Genomic DNA, 20,415 nt, shown 5'->3' on the forward strand with positions numbered 1-20,415 from the left:
GGAAATTAGTAAAGTCCTAAGTTAACTCGACTGGTGTTTTGTTTCATATATCAGTAGCTGTATTGCTGGTGAATATTTGACTGTAGAAAGCATGCGTGAAGGGGGCACATCTGTTGCTGTATAATTCAACACAACTGTTTGAACTGTGAGTTACACCAATATCAATTGTATTGTGGTGTACACATTCTAACACATCACATAATTCTTGAGTTATACCGAATAACATTTTGTTTCGAATGCAGTTATATGAATTATGTATTGATGTATTGTAGTTATACATGTTGTTTAATGTTTAAAGGTAAAGTAACAGAATTAAGACAGCGAGGTATTTCTGTAATTTTTAGGAAACATTAATGTAAATGCTTAGTTTGGTTTAATTTGGTTTGTTTTGAATTTCGCGCAAAGTTACACGAGGGTTATCTGCGCTAGCCGTCCCTATTTTACCAGTGTTAGACTAGAGGAATGAGAGCTAGTCATCACCACCCACCGCCAACCCTTGGGCTACTTTTTTATCTACAATAGTGGGATTGATAGTTACATTACAACGTCCCACTGGTGAAAGAGCGAGCATGTTTGGTGAGACGGGGACTCGAACCCGCGACCCTCGGGTTATGAGTCGAGTGCCTTAACCATCTGGCTATACAGCAAATAAAGTTTTGGATGTAAAAAGTCAACGAATCAAATCCAAAATATCTCTCTAATATCTGACTCGAGGGTCGCGGGTTCGAATTCCCGTCACATCAAACATTTTTGCCCTTTCAGCCGTGGGACGATATAATGTGGCCGCCAATCCCACCGCCAACCTTTGGGCTACTCTTTTACCAAAGAATAGATAGTCCTCTTGTAGCTTTGTGCGAAATCCAAAACCAAAAACAAACAAATTAATATCTGAATAAAATCGATTGAGTACTTACTATTTGATATCACAAGTTTGACTAAAAGAAACAGAACAGAAGTTTCGTATCCGATTTTTGTAGTGAAATAATTTTAAACAAGTACATTTGTTTAGGTTTAAGTAAGCATTGTTTTGTGCAAAATTGGATTTTAGCTTGATGATAAACACAAAAACAGTAGATTTGTTATTCTAATTATTGTCATCAAATTAATATTACTTACAAATAAGATCATAAGTTGTATAAAAACGATTCTGTTAATGGTTGTGCAACATTACTTTTGTTGTTGTTGTTTCTAAGGTTAGGCATCCACGCAGGAAACGAAACATTGGAGGCTAATAAAATAATTAAACTGGAGTGGTCGTATGTTTATAATGAACCCTAACCTCCAATGTCCTGTTAAATTTCGTAATTCCAGTTAATGTTAATTGTTTTACGTATCTAACAAAAATATTTATATAATCAAGATTTTTAAAAATTTTGATACCAAAAGTTTAGGCTAAAATAAAAATAAAAAGTTTGAAAGCGGAAGACAAAAATGATTCACATCGGGCTCAAAACTAGCCCTCTCCTCTTCACCAGAAGAGTCAGATTTAATAACTAGAACCGACCAGCGCCCATGGAGGCTGTCATTGACATGGACCAGAGACATGGTTATTTATGAGCCAATTACTTCTCATTCAACTGCCACTCAGTTCGAAGGGAATCATTTGTCTCTCAGCATCTCCAACTAAGCCCCTCGTTTGTTGTCTCTAATAACAGTCTTCTAGAAGAGCGGAGACACAGTTGATGCTGTATATGATTCAGATTACACTTGAAACTTCATGATCAGTCTCATCTTTGCTAGGAAAGTGAGGTATCAGGGGAAAACCACCAATATGCTTCCCTAAAGACGGTAGTATTCTATAAGTACCAGACTAATAAATACTCGATGCGAAGAAAAAACTGCGATAATTTGAATTTCTTAATATCAATACAGTTTCAGCATTTGTTAAGCAAAGATGTGTGTGGTTCTTTAGTTAAATAATAAGGATGGCCAGTATTGAAATATTCAGTAAAGTTTCAATTTCATTATTTCAATGGAACTGGCAGCCATGACAGCTTGTTAGTATAATGCTAAATAGCTGCAGTGTATTTATTAACTTACTAGCCATTGAATTCCAGAATATCACTGGTTGTCATAGAATAAATAGACGAATAATATATCGGTTTGTATTACACCAGTGTTCCGATGAATGGTTTATAAAAAACACTTGCGTTTGAGTTAAATTCAAATTGTCACAAATACGTTTGCTACCAAGATTTTAAGGGAATAATTACATCAACATTTTAGTAGTATGTATTAAAGCAGTATCTTCTGGTAGACAGAACTTAATTATGATTAAAGCCGTTAGTTTATATCCTTTAGAATATCCGAGAAAATTGTTTAAAATGCTGATTAGATATTAGAAATTACGTATCTTTAAACTCACATGTTTTCAAACCAGCATACAGTAGCTTTACAGTTGTGTTTCTTATACTGTAAATCTCAGTTTTTAACAAAATAAAATATTTTTAACCAGCAAACTGTAGTTTGAAATGTGTTTGTTTGTTTGATTTTGAATTTCGCATAAAGTTACACGAGGGCTATCTGTGCTAGTCGTCCCTAATTTAGCAGTATAAGACTAGAGGGAAGGCAACTAGTCATCATCACCGACTGCCAACTCTTAGGCTACTCTTTTACCAACAAATATTGAGATTGACCGAAATTTTATAACGCCCCCATGGCTGAAAGTGTGAGCATGTTTGGTGTGACTGGTATTTGAACCCGTGACCCCCAGATTGAGAGTTGAGCGCTCTAACTACCTGGCCATGCCAGACATTGAAACATGTGTTTATACTACACAGATACGTTTTCGTCAAGGTCGAATGTTTTTAAGCCAGTTTACAATTGTGTTTTTCACACTGTACAGAGATAGCATATAAGAACTTAAGTTGCAAACAACCTTAGCTGAGGAGTTTTGATATAGTCTCTTTGCAGAAGTTTGTGGTAGATAAAAGATAGAAAGACGTTATCCTGTTTTGTGCATATTCGCTATTAAATTCTTGATGAAAAATCTAAGAGAATTGGATAAATACTTTTGTAGCCTAATGTCTAATTACATGAATTTTTAAGCCTACTGAAATTTAGAAAATGTTCACATTTACTGGCCATTATGCTCATTAACCAAAGAGTTTAGATAGCTACGTATTTTCTGTTGTTTAAGGAAGTATCTAACTTACTAACTTGTTTCACAGACTCTGAGGCTATATACGTTCTCGATGGTATTGGTTATTATGCATAATACCCGAAGAATATACAAATTTTTGTTACATGCACCTTCATAGATAAAACAAGGTTGTCTATAAGAACCTGATATCAAAGAGTTAAAGTTAGAAGAAAAAAAAACGTTGTTGCTTCACAACAAATCAATTATCTTACCTTACTTGGAGTTATGATTATTCAATAAGAAAATCACCACTGTTTTCTCCAATAGAATCATATTTAACCTTTTAACAAATCTACCATTGGTTATTATGAGTTGTTTAGAACAATGTTACCGAGGCAACCAACGTGAATAAGTTTCAGGGCTACAAAGCTGCACTGATTACAATAGTCAAGCAGTGCTTATTATTGATACATCAGGTAGGAAGATGAAACATTTAACTGAATGTAGTTGGCAGAAATACCGCTATACAAGGCATGGGCGGTACACTTCTGTCATGTGCAGCTGATGACATATGCTTAACTGACAGATACAGTCTACGCATCTAATAAGTCACTGTAGTAACTAATATAAACTTTTTAGAAAGACAATTAAAGTTCTAGCAGTTCCTTTATATCAAAGTATTTTTTCCTTTCGCTTTTTTATTGTTGGTACTACAATTTTTTATTAATTATAAAATATCGTGAGTAAAAGTTGATGTAATATTAAATGATGTTTAAGCGATACAACCGTTTTTGTCCTTTTGGATATTTCGTGATAGATTACGGGTAAAGAAGGATTTTGTTTGTTTGTTATGAATTTTCGCGCAAAGCTACTCGAGGGCTATCTGCGCTAGCCGTCCCTAATTTAGCAGTGTAAGACCAGAGGGAAGTCAGCTAGTCATAACCACTCACCGTCAACTCCTGGGCTACTCTTTTACCAAATAATAGTGGAACTGACTGTCCCATTATAATGTCCTCATGGCTAAAAGGGCTAGCATGTCTGGTGTAATGGGGTTTCGAACCCACGACCCTTAGATTATTAGTCGAGAGCCCTAACCAGCCGATCATGCTGCATGCTGGACCATTGAGTAAAGTATCTTGGAAGTTCTGAACTTGTCGTTTCTCATAATAAAGTAAGCGATTTTTATGGGTTTTTTGTACTTCGTGTTTTTGGCTTTGGTTTTAATGTATTTTAGGTGTAATGTTTAGCTTTAATTTTGAATTTGTACAAGACTGTTAATGGTATGTCACGAATCTAAATTATCATTATAAGATTCTTACCACGTACTGAGTTCTAAAAATGTACCTTCAAAGTAACTCATGTACTTATCGTATCCACATTGTAAAGTTGCGAACCTAGAACGTTAAGGTCCGGGTTTAGATTCTCCACGGTGAACAGAATGCACATAACCCATTGTGTAGTTTTACAATACCAAAACAACAACAATCCACATTGTGAAATTATCCACTTCCTGAGTGATTCCATGTCCTGTCGTAGCTCTGAAAGAATTTTTGTTTAATCTTATATGTGAAAAGATGTTCCGCAGTCAAATCAGTAGTAAAAATCAAAATAATTAAAGGGATATACAATTACAAAAACAAAACACACAATGATCGAAATAAGTCTCTCTAGTATAGCGATTACTCTTATAATGCAAAGATATGATTGAAATAGGCCGTAATTTCACCCATTCTAACAACACGATAAGAATCACGCAACTAATAATGATTGAAAAAGTCTATCAACCATTCCAAATACATATAATAGTTAAGACTGAAAAACGAAACCTAAACCATAAACAGAAATATAGGACTGTTAATGCCATATACATTGTGAAGTACAAAACTATCATACGGTACGGTGCAATTTTAGGAAACGTGTAATTTCACAATATGGATATGAGACACATATTACGAATAAATAGATACAGTTAAGTCTGTTATTTACCAATGAAGCTTACATACCAACTGATTTATATTTTCAAAAGTAACGTGAATCGAAGAAGACAATTAAACATACAGTGCTGTCAGTGTTTGTTTTAGTTAGCTCATAACTGCAAAATGGGCTATCTGAACTCTGGTCAACTCAAGACATCTAACTGTAATTCTGTACACTCACTTTCTCCACTGAGGAAAACATACAATACCTGTGAAGCTTTAACATACAATGTATTATCTGTGAAGCTTTTCCTTTAATTTCAGATTTGTTTGTTGCTGTTTTTTTTTCTCACGGTGAGGGACAAACATCATTTCATTCCCTAAACTCTGTCCCTCTAAACATTCTCGCTTTTTCGGCCGTGGGGGCGTTATAATGGTACGATAAATCCCACTATTCGTTTGTAAAAGAGTAGCCCAAGAGTTGGAGGTGGGTGGTGATGACTAGCTGCGTTCCCTCGATTCTTACACTGCTAAATCAGGGACGGCTAGAGCAGATAGCTTTCGAGTAGCGTTGCACGAAATTCAAAACAAACAATCCAACTCACTTCTTAACAATAAAAACTGAACAATTAATTAATAGTTCCATACTGAACTTTAGAGCTTTCCCCCAGATCTAAATGGTCGACTTTCAAATTGATAATATACAAACGTACAGACAAATATGGGAAATATTTTATATATTCAGCAACAACAATCACTTCAGATAGGCATTAAAACAACTATATTAATTTGCTTGAAAGCAACTCATATAACTTCTTTCTGATTTCTTAGATAACCTAAAAAAGGATGAAAATTATTTAGTTTTCTTTGGTGATTCTCAACGCAGAAAACTTCTGAACAATAATTTATTACATTGTATAGTAACTTGTTTGTACTGATTTGGCTTGTTTTTAATTTCGCGCAAACCTACTCCAGGACTATCTGCGCTAGCCGTCCCTACTTTTGCAGTGTAAGACAAGAGGGAAGGCAGCTAGTCATCACCACCTACCACCAACTCTTGGGCTACTCTTTTACCAACGAATAGTGGGATTAACCGTCACGTTATAATGCCCCCACGGCTGAAAGAGTGAGCATGTTTGGTGTCACGAGGATTCGAACTCTCGACCCTCAGATTACGAGGTGAGTTTCTTAACCACCTGGTCATGCTGGGCCGTCGTTTGTTTTGAATTTAGCATAAAGCTATACGAGAGCTATCTGTGTAAACCATTCCTAGTTGAGCAGTTATAGACTAGAGGGAAGGCAGCTATTCAGCACCAACCATAGCCAGTTTTTGAGTTATTCTTTTCTCAACGAACTGTGAGGTTAGACGTTACTTATAACGCTCTATTGGCAAAAAGGAAGAGCATGCTCGGTGAAGGGGATTCAAACCCGCGACGTTTTCCAAATAATATTTATTACTCACTTCGACGTCAGACACGTTATAAAATTCTTAACAAGCTCACATACACAACCTAAACAATTCTTGATTATGAAAAATATATTTAATTACCAAGAATCACGTAAATAGCAACGTTACATCTTTAATGACATTAGTCGGAAAATTTTAGACACATAATTGCAAAGCATTACAAAATGTGCTTACGTTACAAAACAATAAGTTACGCTTTGAAGTTTGTAACAAGACTCCGTACACAAAATAACAACAAAGTGCTTCTGACAAACCTTCTGCCAAAAAAAGCTTTCCTTTGACGGAAACACAGGAGGCCGTAATAATTCAAATGAGTTCTTATGAAATGTTTGGGTATTTTATAAATATCTTCTAATAAATCTAGAAAAACATTTTTGTAATTATTTTGAAGAACCTTTGAGGTGTTTGCCAAATAACTCTAGACAAAATATCTGAGAAAAATAATCCATGGAATCTTTTGAAGTCCAACCTGGCTTTTTTCATTTTGTTTTAATTCAAAAAATTAATAATAGTGAATCCATGGATATGTAAACAGACCAGGTACTCTAATGTCAAAATTGTGAAATAACAACAGAAAGAGAGAGTTATATGGTATGTTGGATTTTGTTGCTTGTTTCATTGTACATTGTTAATCAAAAACCTGCACAATGGGTTGTTAGTACATTGCTGTGCATGATTATCTAAACCCAATTTTTAGGTTGAAAAGGTCTTAGATTTACTTCTGAGCTAAAATCGAGCTGGAACCCACAATGGAAATTACCATTTAGAATTTGTTTATGATATTACAATAAAGTTATGTCCACTTAATAGTCATGTTAACCAAAGTTAATTATTGTCATATGTTGTTTGTTTAATCTTTCTGTATAGGAAGATAAAATGTTACTCCTTGTGTTTCACGGTTTGCATTTAACTGAGTAATAGAGTGATAGAGTCACTTTTAAACCAAAAATACATGCTTTTAACTTCATAATAGGGTGAATTTACAATTAGAATACATGTAATTCTATTTAGTGGTCTTCTAAAATATACTATTTTCACACTGAAACTGATGTCATTCTGTTAGAGTTCCCCGCTGGTACCGTGGTATATCTGCGGATTTACAACAGTAAAAACAGGGGTTCGATTCTCCTTGGTAGACTCAGCAGATAGTCCGATGTCGTTTTGCTATAAGAAAAACACACACACATTCTGTTAGCATGTCTCGAGTGAATTACCATTGTTATATTGGACACTGATAAAAGGGAGGTGGTCCCCAGCGGGGTCCGGCATGGCCAGGTGGGTTAAGGCGTTTGACTCGTAATCTGAGGATCGCGGGTTCGAATCCCCGTCGCACCAAACATGTTCGCTCTTTCAGCTGTGGGGGCGTCATAATATGACAGTCAATCCCACTATTCGTTGATAAAAGAGTAGCCCAATAGTTGGCGGTGGGTGATGATAACTAGTTGCCTTACCCCTAGTCTTACACTGTTAAATTAGGAACGGTTAGCGCAGATAGCCTTCGTGTAGCTTTGCCCGAAATTCAAAAACAAACAAACAAGCTTCCCAGTGGCACAGCGGAATGTCTGCGGAAACTGGGTTTCGATATCAGTAGTGGGCAGAGCACAGATAGCCCATTGGTAGATTTGTGCTTAATTGCAAATAAGCACTCAATCAATAAAAGGGAGCTTAAAATAAGCATTAATTGAAAAAAGAATGAATAAAGAGAGAAACAAATCGTGACGTTGTTGTTATCTCTAGATGTTTATTATTTAAGATGTTTTTTAAGTAAGTTTTTAGTTCACACGTTCTGCATTCCTAGTTCAGTAAATAAGGGTTCATGGAAACATTTATATCACACTAAAATCGTTCCTAATAATATCTCTTATAACACACATTTTACAAATAAGCTCCTCAATGTTTTTTTTAATAGAAAACTCACTACATTTTTCACACTGTTTCCAAGTAACTGCTGTTTCATTACATGTGTGGAAGAGCTGCTAAGCTCACTACATTTTACCTCGCCCTATTCCCCCCGCTGTCAGAATGATACGATAAATCCCCTCTTTATTTGTTATCCAAGCTGTGCTATCTTGTTTTCTGGTGCGGAATAAGTAGAAAATAATTACGGCTATGAAGTCGGAGAATTAAGCGAGCTCTGGAGAACGTGAGTCAAAAGTAACTTATTTCAAAAAGTCCCTCGGCTATCATAACACGATAGTCGCTATATCGGGTTTGTTAGGGTTTATCAGTAGCTGGCAATGAAGTCTAATATTTCATCGTTCGGAAAAATAAATTACTACGATCTCTTAAGGTGTTAAGTAACGTTTATGATAGTATATATGGGCTTCCATAGCTCTGTCAGCATTTCTAATTTAACCTTCTGGAAGGTAAACATATCGTTGAACTTTAAAAACCAAAACTGGTAGAATAATTCCTGCACATCCAGTTTATCAAAATAAAACACGGTATATCGTTAATTCTAGGTTAAACAATACTTCTGGAAGATAAACATATAACTGAATAATAGATGCCAATATAAACAAAATAGTTTGTGCACAACCAGTTTATCAAAATAAAACGTGGTCTGTTGTTAACTTTGGATTGTACAATATTACACATAAGGAAGCCAGCTCTCATTAGCTTACAGTCAGAGGAACCTTTTCACTTATCTGACGTCAAGACTTCACATCTGGTTTTAAAAAAATTATGAAGTTCTCAATGAAAACTACAATATAATCAAGATATTCTCAGATCGTGAAGATATTCTCTAAGGTTTCATTTAACAAAGCATCAATAATTTTCATTGAAGACTTGGAATTTTTTATTAAATATATTGTGTCATGTAGGAGGAAACAGCAATAAATTTGATAACGTTTTAAAAATATTGAAATTATTGAATCTTCAAAAGAATCAGACATATTATCCAACACAAAGTGTTGTCAACAAAGCAAGAATTATTAGTTATAGAACTTATTTCTAAAATATATAAAATATATAAAAAATTAACTATATACAAGCTCTACTGGCACATCAGAAAGTTTAAAAGTTTATAATGAAAAAACAGGTTTTGTAACACAAGATGAGCATAGCACATATAGCCCATGATATACCTTTGTGCTCAATAACAAACAACAAAACCTAACAGTATGCAGTTCAACTTCCACTTTTAATTTTTGTAGCTTTTAAAGAGCCATTTCGTTCAGTAAAAGTAACGTTTTTATCAAATATTTTTTATCATTTAACCGTTTACAAATGTAATTTGTTATTTATATGTTGTGAGGTCCCATGACATAAGCCCGGCATGGCCAAGTGTATTAAGGCGTTCGACTCGTAATCCGAGGGTCGCATCAAACATGCTCGCCCTCCCAGCCGTGGAGACGTTATAATGTGATTGGAAATCCCAATATTCGTTGGTAAAAGAGTAGCCCAAGAGTTGGCGGTGGGGGGTGATGACTAGTTGCCTTCCCTCTAGTCTTACACTGCTAAATTAGGGACGGCTTTGCGCGAAATTCAAAAACAAACAAACAAACATCCATGAAATAAAAATACAGAAAAGAAAGTGATAAACAAAACTCGGTCCTACGAAAAAAACTGTAGTTTGTTTGTAGTCAAGCTACACGTTATCTGTGCTCTATCCACCACAAGTATTCAAATCCCGTTTCTAGCACTGTGAGTCAGCAAACACACCACTGTGCCACTAGAGGGAGAGCCAACAAAACTAAAAAATCAACAGAACATGACTCAATGAAAAGAATGTGCCACAAAACATTCTTCGGCAAAGCTTTTAGTTAATCTTATTGAGTAACAAAATACGTATGTTGGTGGAATACATTTTCAAAACAGTCTCAAACAATGAGTGCAATCTAATATTTTAACTTCATTTCTAAACATAATAAAAACAAACGACTCATTGTTTTCATTAAGCACATTTTCGACACCAGGTCCAATTTTATTTTGACAAAAAAAATAAACTTTTAAAAGACGTATCATAACTGAGACCCTATTTACGATAGAGAAAGGTAAAGAGTAATTGGACCAATATAACATTTATAGACATTTCTGACACTGAAAATGCTCTTTAACGAGCAGGCGCTGTTTCTCAATGCAGACGTTTTACTGCTTTGTTTCTCTGGTCTGAGATAATGTTTTTGGAACTAGTTTTATGTTGCCTGCTGGGGATAATATCCCCGTCTCCATTTCTCAATAAAAAAAAGTATGAGAGATCTGTAGCTTTAGGCAGCTATAGTTTGTAATGTCCCATACTGCAGCTAATCGCTTCTGCTGGCGGCGTCATCTGTCACCGAACAGGGTGCATTGATTTCGAAGCCTCGGTAGCGCAAGTGAATCGACACAGATAACAGTTAGCAACTGCAACCGCTCCACTGGTTACTAGGGCTGGCAGTTTCTCTGACCTGCAAACTGGGCTATCCGATTGGAACTCCGTGCATTTAGCTGCTATCACACGGTTGATCGCCTTAATACCAGACATTCTTGTATTTCGTTCTCTCTCTCTCAGTGCACACTAACGGACCATTTTACTGTGCAGTGGCTTAAGAGAAATATGTTACTCTAAGGTATGTCTCTTCTGGTCGTTCACTTCCTTCTGCATCAACCAGCGTGTTCTTTGTAATGAAACTAATCAACTATGTATGTGTTTCGTCAGAGGTCCAGGAATAATATGCTATCGCAAAACCCAAACCTTTGTTTTCGTTCGTGAGGACTTGTACTGATTATAAATGAAACGTTTAATCTGAAAAAAAAAAAATCATTTTTAGAAGATAATACATTGTCGCGGACTATAACATTCTATAGTCATTTTCGAGTTTTAATTAATTGTTACATAATGTGCTCATCACATAAATGGGAAGTTTATGGCTAAAAAAAGAAAAGTCGTACTAAAACCAAACTGAAATTAAACTTCTCGCAACCGTTCTAATCCACATTTATTTTCACACATTAATTCTCAGACAATTTCTCTTCGCTAAAAGTAACCCTCGGTAAGGGCAGGATATGAAAGGGTACTAACAATTGTATTCCGGTGATTTATGAGGTATCTCTGGATGGGTAACTGTTTTTACGTTCATTTTATTGATTTTCTTCATCTTATTTAATAAAGACTGAAGTGTTGAAATCAACATTTGTTTTCTCTATTCTACCTATTGTTTCATTATAAGGTACTTATACTAATTTATTGTAACTAACTTGCTCTCATGACTGTAAAAGCAAATTAATCAATTAGATATTATAAGAAAATTATGGATTGAGTTTTCTGTTGACTTTCCCAATTTTGTTTTAATGGCCGATCCAATGAAGAGCTGACATGGAGCCCGTTTTACTTGGTTCCGATACATAGTTTCAGACTACATTTCGAGTTCTTCTTCAGGTCAACCAAGAGAAGGAGAAGACAGTAAATACATTAGTCCATGTATTGAGTACAATGCCAAAATTCACCTTAACCGTCGATAAATATCACATTCTTAGGCGAAACTCGATACTCGAAACTCGTTGGTTGTGTAAGCTTGATTGTTAGACAGCAAACACTGACTGCTTTACAAGCTATCATTGAAAAACTGTAGAAAAGAACCTGCGGTCTAGTAGAGCTGACGGTTAGGGCACTCGACTCGTAATATGTGGATCTCAGGCTTGAATAATTTCATCGAATATTCTTGCCTTATCATCAGTGGGAAACGTTATAAGATGACGTTCTATCCCACTATTCGTTGGTAAAGAGTAACCCTAGAGTTTGCAGTCAACTAGAACCTTCTAAGCTAAGGACGGTTAGCGAAGACAGCCTTCGAGTAGTTTATCGCGAAATTAAAAAACAAACAAACTGAACTCGCGCCAAAAGATTACCAGCAATACTTTAGGACCCAATACGAAGCAATATTTTCAAAATCCATTTAAAAAACAGATAGACATTTATAAAGAACTACTGTGACGTTCTCTCATTCGTAATATTTTTATTTCATATTTTCAAAGTGGAATAACAGCAGTAGTGACCTGAAAGAAGTAATCGAGCATTTCACAACAGAACGCTTACTTTAACTCTTTATAATTTGCCTTTTTTACACCAAAATGAAAGAAATAAGAACCAGAATTTCATCTTGTTTATTAAAAATCAGCAACATGATTTTGTTATAAAATTAAAATGTTCAGGAAGTATTAGTCTAAGAACCTCATTTTTCCTGTATAGTCACAAACTTATTAGAATATTTAATGAAGTATACTGTGTTGTTGTCGTGGGTTGAGCGATCAGTGGATCATTGAGTTGCTGTGAGGATCCACGTACAACACCATCCACCTTTCACACATGTCACATCCAAACTTCTGATGTTACAGATCACTTGAAGAATTATAACTTTATTGGATACAAGGTCCCTGATGTAAACAAAAACATTAAAAATAATTCCACTAATTATTGTGTGTTTATATTATATTTATTTATTTTATATTAAAAATGAGTGGTTTCACTCTGTTTGTTTCCTTTACTTTTTGTTATTTCGGCCAATGGGGACATCATAATGTGATGGTCAATCCCATTTTGCATTAGTAAAAATAGCTCAAGAGTTGGTGGTAGGCGGGTTGACTAGCAAGCTGCCTTCCCTCTGTTCTATCATCTCTAAGTTAGGGACGACAAGCACAGGTAGTCTTTGATCAGCTTTTCGCGAAATTCAACAAACACAACCGAAGATGACCTAGGAAGGTCGAAACGTTGTTTTCTGCTTATCAAAAAAAGTGTTAATACCTATACCAGCCGTTCTGAGATACAGGGCTTAGAAAGTTTTGATAAAAAACGAAATTGTATTACGACAATATTAAACATAAATTTTGATGTATTGAACGAAGAGATACAGTCATGTGAAAAAGTTGGGGCACCCTATGAAAGCCTTTGTATTTTTGTAACATTTTTGGATATACAGATATTTAATCTCAATTTTAACAATACTGAGAAATTATAGGTATATAACTAAACAATTAAAACTGAAGAAAAGACTTTTCAAGATCTTCTGTAAATGTAATTCTACAAAAATGCATATTCTAACTAAGGAAAGAGTTAGGACACCCCCACATTTAGTTCCACTTGAAATCACACCAGGTGCACATGATTAGAAGATCGTTACTCAGCATTTTCAATGAGGTTTGCTTTATTTAAACATCAGAAATTTAGTTTGGTGTGCTCCTGACTGTTGAAGTGAGAGTGAGCACCATGGTGAGAGTAAAAGAGCTGTCTGAAGTCTTCAGAAAGAAAATTGTAGCAGCTTATGAGTCTGGTAATGGATTTAAAAAGATCCCAAAATATTTTGAAATCAGCCATTCCACTGTCTGGAAAATAGTCAACAAGTGGAGGGCTTTCAAAACAACTGCCAAAATGTCCAGGTCTGGTCGTCCAAGCAAGTTCATCCCGAGAGCAGACCGCAAGATGTTAAAGAGGTCTCCAAACACCCTAACATGTCATCACGGGACCTACAGCAGGCTCTAGCTACTGTTTATGTGAAAGTGAATGCTTCTACAATCAGAAAGAGACTGCACAAGTTTAACTTACATGGGAGGTGTGCAAGGAGGAAACCTTTGCTCTCTAAGAGAAACATCGAGTCCAGACTGAAGTTTGTCAGAGAGAATGTAGACAAAGACCAGGACTTTTGGAATAATTTTCTTTGGACAGATGAGTCCAAATTTTAATTACTTGGACACTTGAACAGAGGACATGTTTGGCGTAAACCAAATACAGCATTCCAGAAAAAGAGCCTCATACCAACTGTGAAGCATGGAGGTAGAAGTGTCATGGTTTGGGGCTGCTTTGCTGCAGCAGGACCTGGACAGCTCACAATCACAGAATCCACCATGAAATTTACTGTGTATCAGAGGGTGCTTGAGGATCATGTGAGACCATCTGTAAGAAAAGTAAAGCTGAAGCGGACCTGGACCCTGCAACACGACAATGATTCAAAACCAAGGGCGTAGATCCTGGGGAGATGGGTGGGATACATCCCCTCTTCATTTCAGGTGGGGGTATGGTGCATACAATCATCCCCCCCCTACAGTTTGGTCTGTTGAATTGTTTTATTGCATCACAGGCTTACAAATTGTGTGTTTTTTCTTGTGATTCTAGTGTTCTTACCAATCAAATCACATAATTAGGCCTAGATGTAGGCTTTTTCAGTAGCCAAAATGTACATCTTTAATCTAGGCGTGCTTCTAAGCTTTTTGATCTAAGCGATAGTTCGTAAGTATCAGTCAGTAGGCCTAAGTATACATGCAAGTATCGTGGCAACAAGATTACTCTGTGACTGCATGTTTACAGCTTTCATGTTCACGTAATCAGAGATTACCAATTTGTAAATTGAACACTCCACATAAGTGGTTGCAAAAATCATCCCCTCCATCGGGTGTAAAAATCTACGCCCCTGCCCAAAACATACCAGGAAATCCACCAAGGACTGACTGAAAACTAAGAAATGGAGAGTCCTGAAATGACCGCGTCAAAGCCCAGATCTTAATCCCATTGAGATGCTGTGGGGTGACTTGAAACGGGCTGTACATGCAAGAAACCCCTCAAACATCTCACAGTTAAAAGAATTCTGCATTGAGGAGTGGGGCAAACTTTCTTCAGCCCGATGTCAGAGACTGTAAATGGCTACAAGAAGCGTCTCAGTGCAGTTATTTCAGCCAAAGGGGATAACATAGAATATGCATTTTTTTAGAATTACTTATATAGAAGATCTTGAAAAGTCTTTTCTTCAGTTTTAATTGTTTAGTTATATTCAGTATTGTTGAAATTAAATAAAATATTTATATATCCAAAAATGTTACACAAATACACAGGATTGCATAGGGTGTCCTAACTTTTTTACATGACTGTATGTTTACGTGAATGTTATAGTTTAAAAATACTATAGATACTTTGGACGCTCCAGGAGACTCTTCATCGGAATTTCGTTGAACAACGCGAGTTTTGACTGTTTTTCTCTTGTTAATTGTGTTGCTGAAATTCTATAATAGCAAATATTTTAATGGAATGCTAGAGAGAAAACAATTTAATATGTCGAAATAGTTAGGTTTGAGACGTTTTATATTTTATGAAATTCTAGTGAATTGAATATATTTCTGTGATGGGTAAAGTATGGAGAATTTGGGAGCCATTTACAGTAAAATGTTTGTTTAACTGTTTGTAATTAATCACAAAGCTGCGCACTTGGCTGCTCGTGCTTTGCTCACTACGGGTATCGAAACCAGGTTTCTAGCGTTGTAAGTCCATAGACATACCGCTGTGCCCTAGGAGGCAGTAATATATTTAACAAGAGTTTCGCATTTTTTTAGTTTTATTCGATATAGCTTTTCCTATTTATTTTTCAGAGTTTTATTTATAACAGCTTTCCAAGTTCTTCCAAAACTGCAGCTATTTGATATACAATTTTTAATAATGCTAAATTAATGTTTAAAATAATTTTCTTCTGATATTCTTTCAACGCTAATATTTTTTATTAATTTTATAACAAAATAAGCCTATTTCAAGAAGCCACAAATTAGTAATAAGCCTTGTTTCTATTGCATTATTATGCAGCCATAAGTCAGCTTCGGCTGACACAGAAAGTTAGTTCTAGGCATATTTTCCACATGGTAAATCCCTTTTACACGCACACCCCCCTCCTGGCTTTCGAACTTTGATCTTCACCCCTACTCTCTCCCCTCGCCATGCTATCAAAGAATGAATAGCTTCTTGAGTGCAGAAATTTAATTTGTAAATCTAATCTGCACGCCTGTTGTGGGCTGCGCTGTGATTGCTTGCTCTTGACGTTTGGTTTAATAACATCAGCAAGAACGTAATTCTAAACGCGCGCTACGTTACGCACCGAACGCTACGCAAAAACAGTATTCACGCAAGTTTTGTATTCATTTTGTTCCTTTTCCAAACTTTAAGCTAGCAAACGCGTCATCATAAATTTAACTTAAACAAGAAGATATATATATATATACATCCTAACTAATTTAAAGTTTTATATACAGTGGTGTAGCTTTACATTTCATCTCTAATCAACACTCCGCAGCTATGAAAAGCCAAGACTATTTAACGTGTCCAAAACTTTCGCGTTCAAGGAAGGCAATAAATAATTTTAAATACATATATTTTTTTTATTTTACCCGATGTTTCAGCTTCCTTTGTTTTTTTCCGAGGTATATCAGTGCTACAAGCTAAGAAAATAGTTTAAAAGATAGTAACTGAAAGTAATATAAAACTAGAATAATATAACAGAAAAGTAAACGGAGAAACGTACTGGTTTGAAGTTCGCGCAATGCTACAAGAGGGCTATCTGCGCTAGCCGTCCCTAATTTAGCAGTATAAGGCTAGAGGAAAGGCAGCTAGTCATCACCACTCACCGCCAACTCTTGGGCTACTCTTTTATCAACGAATAGTGGAATTGACCGTCAGATTATAACGCCCCCACGGTTGAAAGGTGAGTATGTTTGGTGCGACCCTCGGATTACGAGTCGAGTGTCTTAACCACCTGGCCATTCTGGGCCATTATAATGTGACAGTTAATCCCATTATTTGTTGGTAAAAGAGTAGCCCGAGAGTTGGCGATGGGTGATGATATTGGACTTTTAACACGCTATTCTTGATATCGTTATATCTTTATTTTTATTCACTTATATTACACAGCTATTCTTCAATTACACTAACTCTTTTTCACCTACACTAAAAATGAATTTTATTTCTTAAGTGGGCCAGACATTATAACCGGCTAGTTATAATCATCTGAGAGTCTCGGATGATTTGTGGTGACTAGCAGCCTTCTATTTAGTCTTTAACTTATAAAAGTTAGAGATGAGTAGAGAAAATAGCTCTCGTATAGCTTTGCACGAAATTCAAAAACAAAGAAACAAACATGAATTTTCAGTTTTACATTTACGTTTTACAGATTTTATAGGCGTTTTATACCACTAATTCGCTTTCTGTCCATGGATCGTTATCAAATTTGGTATGAAAGTTTATTGGGTCCATGTGAAGATCCATGCAAATTTCCGGTTTCACATTTTGTATTTTGTATTTCCTATGGGTGGGTTTGTTTTGTTTATAAATCACCTTAACGAAAGCAAATTTTAATGTTCTAAGATAACCGTTCATTAATCATGAATTTACATAACTATCCTCCAGAGAACAGGAACAACAGCTAGTTATAATAATTTACATAACTATCCTCCAGAGAACAGGAACACCAGCAAGTTATAATAATTTTTATAACTTTCCTCCAGAGAACAGGAACAACAGCTAGTTATAATAATTTACATAACTTTCCTCCAGAGAACAGGAACACCAGCTAATTATAATAATTTACATAACTATCCTCCAGAAAACAGGAACACCGGCTAGTTATAATAATTTACATAACTATCCTCCAGAGAACAGGAACACCGGCTAGTTATAATAATTTACATAACTATCCTCCAGAGAACAGGAACACCAGCTAGTTATAATAATTTACATAACTATTCTCCAGAGAACAGGAACACCAGCTAGTTATAATAATTTGCATAACTTTCCTCCAGAGAACAGGAACACCGGCTAGTTATAATAATTTACATAACTATCCTCCAGAGAACAGGAACACCGGCTAGTTATAATAATTTACATAACTATCCTCCAGAGAACAGGAACACCGGCTAGTTATAATAATTTGCATAACTTTCCTCCAGAGAACAGGAACACCGGCTAGTTATAATAATTTACATAACTTTCCTCCAGAGAACAGGAACACCGGCTAGTTATAATAATTTGCATAACTTTCATCCAGAGAACAGGAACACCGGCTAGTTATAATAATTTACATAACTTTCCTCTAGAGAACAGGAACACCAGCTAGTTATAATAATTTACATAACTATCCTCCAGAGAACAGGAACACCGGCTAGTTATAATAATTTGCATAACTTTCATCCAGAGAACAGGAACACCGGCTAGTTATAATAATTTACATAACTTTCCTTCAGAGAACAGGAACACCAGCTAGTTATAATAATTTGCATAACTTTCCTCCAGAGAACAAAAACACCGGCTAGTTATAATAATTTACATAACTATCCTCCAGAGAACAGGAACAACAGCTAGTTATAATAATTTACATAACTTCCTCCAGAGAACAGAAACAACAGCTAGTTATAATAATTTACATAACTATCCTCCAAAGAACAGGAACAACAGCTAGTTATAATAATTTACACAATTTTCCTCCAGAGAACAGAAACACCAGCTAATTATAATAATTTGCATAAGTCAAGTGTTGTAACTGTTGATAGAATGGCATTCAAATTTAATTAAATCCAATTTCAGTCACAAAAGTTTTCGCAGTTTCTGGAAATGTCGATTTTATGTGGTGTTTCATCAGCTACGACGTGTAAGTTGATGTAACGTTCACCGACGGCTTCTACATTATTAAGACTTGTAACGCCACGAATAGGTTCTCCGAAATGTTCATACATCGGCCGACTAAATTCGCCTACATATGTGGCTGGACTCCGAATTCTTATTACTTTATAGGCGATGAACTTAAGTGTGCAGGAGAGTTCTAAACCATTGATCTTAGTAAACCACTTTTGAGTTAGCTAGTGGAAGCTAAGTAAGCGTATCCATCAGTATTTATTGGTTCTCTGTGTACTATGGATATTCAAAGCAGTTATTTTAACCACCTGACGGAATCGAGTAGTTAGCGATTACTTTAAATTCAGTTTGGACTATGAACCAATTTAGAAGTGGTATTGAAGGTACAAATTCAAAAGTCAAAGTTAAATATCTCTCTGTTAACACGGGACAGATTTTTCACAATACATTTGATCTATAATTCAGTCAAGAATTACTGAATATTGCTGAAACCTGGTGAACATCTTTTTGATGTAACCTTTTGTTCTTCTGTCAAAAATAGTTTATGTTATTTGATAACGAAGAACATACGAACACGTTTTTGTATTTTTGGAGAGTCCAATATGATCAACGCTGCCTGTCGGAGACATGCGATCTACTAAGTGCTTCTCCAGTTATTATCAATAAACTGATCAGTGATTGTATATCTCAGAACAGTTGGTATGGGTATTAACACTTTTACTGACAAGGAGAGAACAACGTTTCGACCTTCCTAGGTCATCTTCATGTTAAGAAAAGAAGGTTAACCTGAAGATGACCTAAGAAGGTCGAAACGTTGTTCTTTCCTTATCAGTAAAAGTGTTAAAACCCATACTAGTATTAATACCCCAACCTTTAAAACACAATAAGAAAGTGTCCCAAATGTTATGAACACTTACATATACAAAAGTTATTTAAGAAACATTACGACATATGCCTAGTTTTTACAGCTTACACCAAACACGCTCGCCCTTTCAGTAAAATGAATCTCAGGACAGTTGGTATGAGTATTAACACTTTCACTAATAAAGCAAAGAACAACGTTTCGACCTTCGCATAACCAGGTAGTCAAGGCACTCGACTCGTCATACGAGGGTCGAGGGTTCGAATCCGCGTCTCATCAAACATGGTCGCCCTTTCAACCGTGGGCCGTTATAATGTGACGGTCAAGAAATAGCCCAAGAGTTGGCGGTGGGAGGTGACGACTAGCTGTCTTCCAACCAGTCTTACGCTGCTAAATTAGGGACGGCTAGCACAGATAGCCCTCATGTTGCTTTGCGCGAAATTCAAAACTAACCAAATTTACAGCTTATCGTTTCAAATTTTATTCAGTTTTTCTATCATAAACGTAAACTGAAATTTCTGGTTTCCAAATCTCAAATAAAAATAAATTATTACTTGTAAATCAGATATTGCGTTTACTTGCGCGTAAAAAAGTGCAATTGTTATGGAATTATTTATTTATAAAAACATTTTTTTCCATAGAATGAGCCTAAAATTTGGCTTTTATTAATTGTATACATCCTAATATTTTATTAATATTGTTCGTTTTTGCCTTTCATTCGCACTCAAACCC

The 20,415-nt window shown here is 35.7% G+C and overlaps 1 protein-coding gene across 1 annotated transcript in view; it reads left to right on the plus strand.

Annotated features, from left to right (window-relative positions):
• Nucleotides 1–20,415, plus strand: part of LOC143222508 (glutamate decarboxylase-like) — an 81,003-nt gene that overhangs the window by 26,340 nt on the left and 34,248 nt on the right. The gene's annotated exons all lie outside the window — the stretch shown is intronic.

This window comes from Tachypleus tridentatus, chromosome 8, assembly GCF_004210375.1.
Source record: "Tachypleus tridentatus isolate NWPU-2018 chromosome 8, ASM421037v1, whole genome shotgun sequence".
Classification (NCBI taxonomy): domain Eukaryota; kingdom Metazoa; phylum Arthropoda; class Merostomata; order Xiphosura; family Limulidae; genus Tachypleus; species Tachypleus tridentatus.